Genomic DNA, 7500 nt, shown 5'->3' with positions numbered 1-7500 from the left:
CCGAGCCACCTCTGGCCACCGGGGGGCGCCGTCGGGTGGCGCGGGGGCTCCCCCGCCTCCCGCCGCCTCCCCCCGCACGCGTCGGGCCTCCCCCCGGGACCCCGCGGCCGGCGAGCGTCCGCCTCCCTCGTGGAAGTGTCGCGGATGAGTGCAGACCGGGGCGCCCGCGGCCCACCGGCGCTTCCAGGGGCTCGGGGAGGAGAGTGGGAAGCCTGGGTCGAGCGCACCCTCGGCCGCTCGTGTCGCTACCCGCCGGAGCACACCTCCGCCGGATCAGTAGGTACCAACGAGGTGAGCGAGAGAGCCGGGACTCTGTCCGGGGCCGATAAGCCCTTTACCCTGGAGCTCCTGCGAAAGGACCCGAAGCAGAATAGGCACGGAGCTCGGAGAGCCGGGACTCTGTCCGGGGCCGATAAGCCCGTTTCCCTGGAGCTCCTGCGAAAGGACCCGAAGCAGAATAGGCACGGAGCTCGGAGAGCCGGGACTCTGTCCGGGGCCGATAAGCCCGTTTCCCTGGAGCTCCTGCGAAAGGACCCGAAGCAGAATGGGCACGGAGCTCGGAGAGCCGGGACTCTGTCCGGGGCCGATAAGCCCGTTTCCCTGGAGCTCCTGCGAAAGGACCCGAAGCAGAATAGGCACGGAGCTCGGAGAGCAGCAGGGCCGGGGCCCTCTCCCGTCCATAGGCTGCCCAGGCAGGGCTCCAGGAGCCCGGTACCAGCTCTCCCCGTCCGACGGCTTCCTCTCTGGAAGCGGAGAGCGGACGCAGTCGGACTCCCGGACCGGGGCCATGGGAGAGGGTTTGGGAGAGCCCTGCCGGGAGCCACCCGGACGGGCCCGTGCGGACGGGCGCGCGGCGCCCCCCGGTGGTCGAAGGCGGAACCGCGGAGGTCTCTCTCTCTCTCTCTCTCTACGGGACTTCCAGCCTCCCGTTCCCCCGACTCCCCCTTCCAAGGCCGAGAGGGGGCAGCGCCGGGCGTCCGGTGGAGCCCGGCGCCCGGCCCGGCCAGTCCCCCTCTCCCCCCGGCGGGCCGAATCGGATACTGCGATTCGCGGAAGTTCAGCCGATGAGTGCGGACGGGCGCCCCTCGGGCCGGGAGGCGCCTCCGGGAGCCCGGGGAAGCGTCGGAGGACGCTCCGCGAGAGCGTCGCGCGCGCCGCCCGTCCCGCTACGCCCGAGGGAACCGGCCAGAGAGCATCACAGGTGGCGAACAGAGTCAAGCCGGAAAAGAGAACTCGGAGGGCTGCGGTTGACGCGAGAGAAGGGCCCCCGTCTCCTTTTTCCGCAACCCGATCGATGTGGCACCCCGCGCCCCGGCGGAAAGGGACGATCGCTCGGCCGGAACCCAGGGGTCTCGGCCGGCTCCAGGCGAACCCGACCCTCCCTCTGCCCATGGCGCGCCCGGAACCCCTCCGCCCGGAGAGGGCGTCCGGTCCCCAGGCGTCCGCCCGAGCGCTCCGGTTTCCGGAGCCGGGCGGGCCCCGCACCCGTACCCCGTGCGGCGCGGTCTGCTCCGTCCGCCGGCACCCGCAGACGTCCGACGCCGCCAGGGGTGCCGGGGAAGTGTCCCCCTCGCCCAGCGAAGGGCGCTCGCCCCCGGACCCCGGCAGAGCACACGATTTCCCAGGAACCGAACGAGCGTCTCGAACGAGATCCGAGGACGCGGCCAGCCCCGACGGCCGCTCCTCGCAGCCCCAGGAGAGGGCCCTGCGAGCCGCCCCCGCTCCAGCGAGGCGGCCGCACGGAAGAGTTCGCCCGCCGGGCCTCCCCCGCCGCGGACGGGAGGGCCGGACGGGGCGGAGGTCAGAGCCAAAGAGAGAGAGAGAGCGCGGGAGAAGGAGCCGAGTCTGGCGGCAGGGCGAGAGAGAAGCGCAGACTCGGAGCGAGACCGTCCAGGAGACGCAGGGAGAGCGGGAGGCGCTTTTCGGAGGGAGCCGGCGGAAGCCGAGGTCGCCCGTGCGCCAGGCGGCGGCATCCCGGAAGGGCGACGGAGCCCCGCGAGATGGAACCTCTTTACACCCTTTCACCCCCCCGGGACAAGATGAAACCTGTCAGGCGTAGATCGGGATGAGGTGGGGCTGGGGGCAGTTGCTGCCGTCCCAGCGAAAAAAAACACCCCCCAGGACGGCTTGCACCGGTTTCCTAGCGAACAGGTTGTTGGGTGAGGCGAAAACAGGCGAAATCGAGCGTGGTGACGTCGCCCTCCCCGGGGTGTCCGCCCGACGGCGCGGGGCGGCCTGGCCCCGCCGTCCACTCTGACTCCGAGCTTCCCAATCGGCCCTGACCGGGGACGGCCGTCCTCCTCCTCCTCCCGTCGCCCTTTTCCGAGGGCCCGCTCGGCTCGAGACCCGCCCCGGTCCACCCCGCCGCGCGCCGGCGGACCCGCCGCTTTCGAGACGGCGCGCGCCGCGGCCCCCGACGTTCGGACGCGCGCCGGCCGATACCGAGAGCTACCTGGTTGATCCTGCCAGTAGCATATGCTTGTCTCAAAGATTAAGCCATGCACGTGTAAGTACACACGGCCGGTACAGTGAAACTGCGAATGGCTCATTAAATCAGTTATGGTTCCTTTGATCGCTCGACCCCGTTACTTGGATAACTGTGGTAATTCTAGAGCTAATACATGCCGACGAGCGCTGACCCCCAGGGATGCGTGCATTTATCAGTCCAAGACCAATCCGGGGGTTCCCGGCGGGTCGGCCCCGGCCTCCCGCCGCCCCCGGCCTCTCTGGCGACTCTAGATAACCTCGGGCCGATCGCACGTCCCCGTGACGGCGACGACACATTCGGATGTCTGCCCTATCAACTTTCGATGGTACTTTCTGCGCCTACCATGGTGACCACGGGTAACGGGGAATCAGGGTTCGATTCCGGAGAGGGAGCCTGAGAAACGGCTACCACATCCAAGGAAGGCAGCAGGCGCGCAAATTACCCACTCCCGACTCGGGGAGGTAGTGACGAAAAATAACAATACAGGACTCTTTCGAGGCCCTGTAATTGGAATGAGTACACTTTAAATCCTTTAACGAGGACCCATTGGAGGGCAAGTCTGGTGCCAGCAGCCACGGTGTGAGGAGTCTGTTTACTATTCTCCAGAAGATCCGTGAGTGGGCCAAAGCCTGGGCTTTTCCTAGGGGAAGTTCCCCAGAAATATGGAGCCTCCTGGGGCTGCTTCCCAGGAGAGTCCCCTGCCTACCGGGCCTGGCCCTGGCCTTCCCCCTGATCCACCTGGGGGCAGCGGCAGAAGGGGAAAACCATGTAGTAGTGATATGGAAAGCAGTATACCGGCTGCAGATTTATTGGAAGCACTGCTAGACGTGGAAGGAACAATAACTGCAGGAGAAAGGTCAGTGACTGTGAGAAATCATGCTCAGAAAGTGGATAAAGAAGCAAATGTTTGTGAAACCCCTGTGGCACTGTCGGGAGGGCGACCGCTGATTTTCCCTAGCAAGTTGGGGGTGCCTGTTGAGCCCACTATAAGCGTTGTGGAAGCTACAGGGAGCGTGGAGCCTGTAATCCCGGTGAGTGTCCCTATGGAGGTGGAGGAGCTGCCTATAACGGTGGATAATGTGTTTTTGGATACTACAGTGACAAGCGGAATAAAGCCTGTAGTTAGTGACTGTCAGCACCTTTCTACTGATCTGCAGTGTTCTACTAACTTAATGGGTATTGGTGAGCTTGCTGCGGCTGGCATGAATAAAATAGGAGAGCAGAACCCAGGCGATGGGGGTGCCTCATCTATGAATCTGCAAACTGCATTTCCTAGCAATGGTAATCTGGTTGCTGAAATGGGATGCACACTTGTGGGAGGTTCTGCAGCAGCTGCAGTGTGCAGTGTTTCTATGAACTTCTCTGAGGAATTGCTGCAGGCTGAAAAAGACATTATAAGGCTAAAAAAATGTGTGATAGCTAAAAGGCAGAAGCGCAATAGAGCCTTTAGCAGCCAAAGGCCGCAGTTGAAAATGGAATTGGAGCAATTGGAGAGAGAGTTGGAAGATAAACTGTTTTTACAGGCTGGTTTACAAGCTAAAATTACTGCAGCATTAATACCTGAGGGAGAGGAATTGAATGACAGCCAGCTTCCACCAAATCCTGTGGTTAGTTGCAGTGATGTTTCTGGTGATTCTAACCCTGTTTTGGAACACATTCGCACACTAGAAGAGGATGAAGGGCCTGGATCATGCAGTGTTGTTCAAGATGCTATTGTGGAACTGCCCTCAGGTGTCTCTGATAACACTGATAAAAGACAGGTGGTCTCTTATTCAGCTGAGGCAGTAGTTGGGACAAGTGTGCAAGTGAAAAGAGTCTCTGTGACTAATAAAGCCATTGAATTAGGAATGTGGCAAAGATATGCTGCTAGAGAGGCAAAGAAAGAGAAAAAAACACCTAGTAAAGAGGGTAAAGAAGCTGATGCTTTAATTGATGAGCTAACTGAAGTTATAAGGCAAGCAACAGCTAAAAATATAACTCAGGTATCTGGTGGGTCTGCTCCTGGGCCGGCAGGTCTTGCTGCAGTTGCCCCTTGTGCAGTAGGTTCGCTTCCTGTGCACCCGGGTGTGACCTCTTATTCCAGGGTGTTGGCAGGTGGTTCAGGAGGTAACAGCAGAGCCCGAGGTGGGATGATGGGGGCGCAGCCCGTTAAGAGAAGGAATGCAGTACAGTTGAAGTGGCAGAGCAGTGACCCTCCCCCTTCTAGGGAAGATTTTTTAAAGCAGTTTCTCAGTTTGGGGTTTGTTGCCTCAGACCTCTACGCCTGTATTCATCCGGTTAATTCCCCTGAGTATGATATTAGTTTTATTTCATACAATGCTTTGCAGGCGTTTTGGTCTGTATGGGGGGCAGCAAAGACCCAGGGTCCTTGGGCTAATTATAAAGCCTTAGCCATCACGTGTAAGGAGACTGTTAAAATAAATGTCCTGGTAAGGAATGAATCTCTGGACCCAGCTGATATCTCCTTCTGGCTTCAGAGGTTTGTACAGTCAATGGAAACACCATTGACCAAGGTTCCTGGGTCAATGGGGGTATGGGCTGGAGCCTGGTCAGCAGTTGTAAAATTGAGGCACAATGTGCATATTCCTTCTGCAGCATATATTGGGGCTGACAGGATACAGTGCTTTTACCCCGGTCAGCCCCGAATGTGCCACAAGTGCGTCGATTTTCGCCATGTAAGCCGTGATTGTACAATAGTTAAGTGCACCAGGTGTGATAAAGTGGGTCATGTTGCAAGAGAATGTAATACCATCAAATGTAACCTCTGTGGGGTGGAGGGTCATCCCTATTATAAGTGCCCAGAAGCATTCCACAGTAAAAGCTTAGATGAAGAGATGGTAAGGGTGGCGGCTAGAGTGGAGGTTGAGGTATTGGGAGATGGGGTGGTTAAGGAGGTTCCCCAGGGGCCTGAGTTATGTGTTACAGGGCCCAGTAAGGAGGGTGCTCAAGGTCCGGAATCGGTACAGGTACTTGGGTGTGTAGAAGATCCCTTTATAGTAGTAGGGGGTAAAGGGGGGAAGAGGAGGATGAAAGAGAAAAATATAGAGGGCCGGCACATAACCTTCACCAATAGGTTTTTTGCTCTTGAGGAGATGGATGAGGATGAAGGGGATATTATACGGCAGGATAATGGAGAATTGGTCCTTAGGCCTAAAGAGCAAAGGAAAAAGAAAAAATCTAGGGCTGTGTCCCCATCTTTGGGACAATTAAAGGTGTCGCTCAAGTCAAAGGACAAATCTAAGGGGATGAGTAGTGTAGGTGTTCCAGCTGTGGCCCTGGAGGATTTTCTAGTTGAGAGTGGATATAGGGGTCGTAGACGGGGTTTGGTGGAGGCTCGGGCGCCTATGCCTCAGGAGGTTGTTCGGGTGGAGGGGGTTCAGGCCCCTTCTAGCCAGGATGACCTGCTGCCTGAGCTTTCGATGGCTCCTGGGGTGTGTGGGTCTGACCCTTCTCCCCTTCTTGGTTCAATCCTGGGCCCCCCATCTGGATCAGTTCCCTTTGGGAGTTCTGCCCCGGTAGTGGCCCCAATCCCTCCCGATATAGGGGATGGGAGTACAGGTTTAGTTTGTTTAAATCCACCTTCTATCTCGCCCTTGTCAGGGGGCGGTGGTTCTGGGGAGGCATCTGTTGCTGTCATGTTGGTGATGGTGTGTGTATAGGAGTAAGTAACACATAAGTGAGTGTTTGGAACAATAGTAGGGTGCCTACTAGAACCCTGAAGGATGGCTCTCCAGCCTATTAGGGGTGCCACCATTAATGTGGCATCAATTCTGTCCGAACGAGCTCGTTATTTGGCCTTTGATTTTTTCAACACGCTTGAGGTTGATTTTTTATTTTTGCAGGAGACTAGGGTAGGCAGGCTCGCGGATCTTCACAAGGCTAAGGCTGAGTGGAGACGTGGCCCCTCCTATTGGTCTCTTGCGGCCGAGCCGTACGGTGGGTTGGCGGTTCTTTTTACCGGCATGGTAACTGTCCAGCGGGTTATTGATCTCCAGGTAGGCAGATGTATGGTTTTGGATGTCAATCTGAGGGGGCACGACCTGCGCCTAATTAACATTTATGGTCCCCAGTCCAAGTGGGACAGGAAGTGCCTCTTCAGAGAGATAAAACCATATCTTTTTTCAGCCCGGCAAGTCATCTTTGGTGGTGATTTTAACACCATTACTAGGCCAAAGGACAGGGGAGGCTCAAAGACGACCCTGGGTTATGACTCAGTTTTTTAAATAGCATGGTTAGACAGGCGGGGATGGTGGATGTGCACATTAGACATTCACCAGACCTCACGGGTTTCACTTTTTATAGAGGTAGGTGCAAGAGTAGGATAGATAGATTTTTTGTTAAGGAGAATTTGAAAACCTTGGCACCTGTGTTGAGGCCAGTAGAATTCTCTGACCACGTTTGTCTGTGTGTATCCTTGAATGCCTCAGAGTCCCCTCAGAAGGGACGGGGCCTGTGGCATTTGAATTCTCAGCTCTTGGAGGAGGAGGGGAACAGACAGTCTTTCAGAGACTTCTTTGAATGTCAGGAGTCACTGTTGGAGGCAGGCTGGAGTAGGTCCGAGTGGTGGGAGGAATGTAAGAAGCGGACCCGGGGTTTTTTCCGCAACCTCGTAGCCAAGCGTAACTTGTTAAAACAGCGTACTTACCAAGCCTTGAGAAAGAAATTGGACTTCCTGATTTCTGGGCAGGGAGATGGTGGGGAAATCTCCCGGGTGAAAGCGAAGATGAAGGAGTTACAATACAACCGGTATGATTCCTTGGTTCTGGAGAGGGATTACGGGAAGTACCACTCACCGGATCCTTTTCAGAGCTGTAGGAACTCGGTTGTTGCTAAGGAGGTGGGAGGGCTGTATGACATTCAGGGTGTTCTTCGCGAGGATCGTGGGGGCATTCTGGGGGTTGTGCAGTCCTTCTATTCCTGTCTTTTGTCTGAGCAGCCACTTTCCAGAGAGACGATGGATACTTTTCTAAGGGAGACTCCAGGGCTGGAAAATCTTGGTGACCAGCTTGATT

This window comes from Pseudophryne corroboree, chromosome 3, assembly GCF_028390025.1.
Source record: "Pseudophryne corroboree isolate aPseCor3 chromosome 3, aPseCor3.hap2, whole genome shotgun sequence".
Classification (NCBI taxonomy): Eukaryota; Metazoa; Chordata; class Amphibia; order Anura; family Myobatrachidae; genus Pseudophryne; species Pseudophryne corroboree.
The sequence above is the reverse complement of the archived record's forward strand: the minus strand, read 5'-3'. Positions refer to the sequence as shown.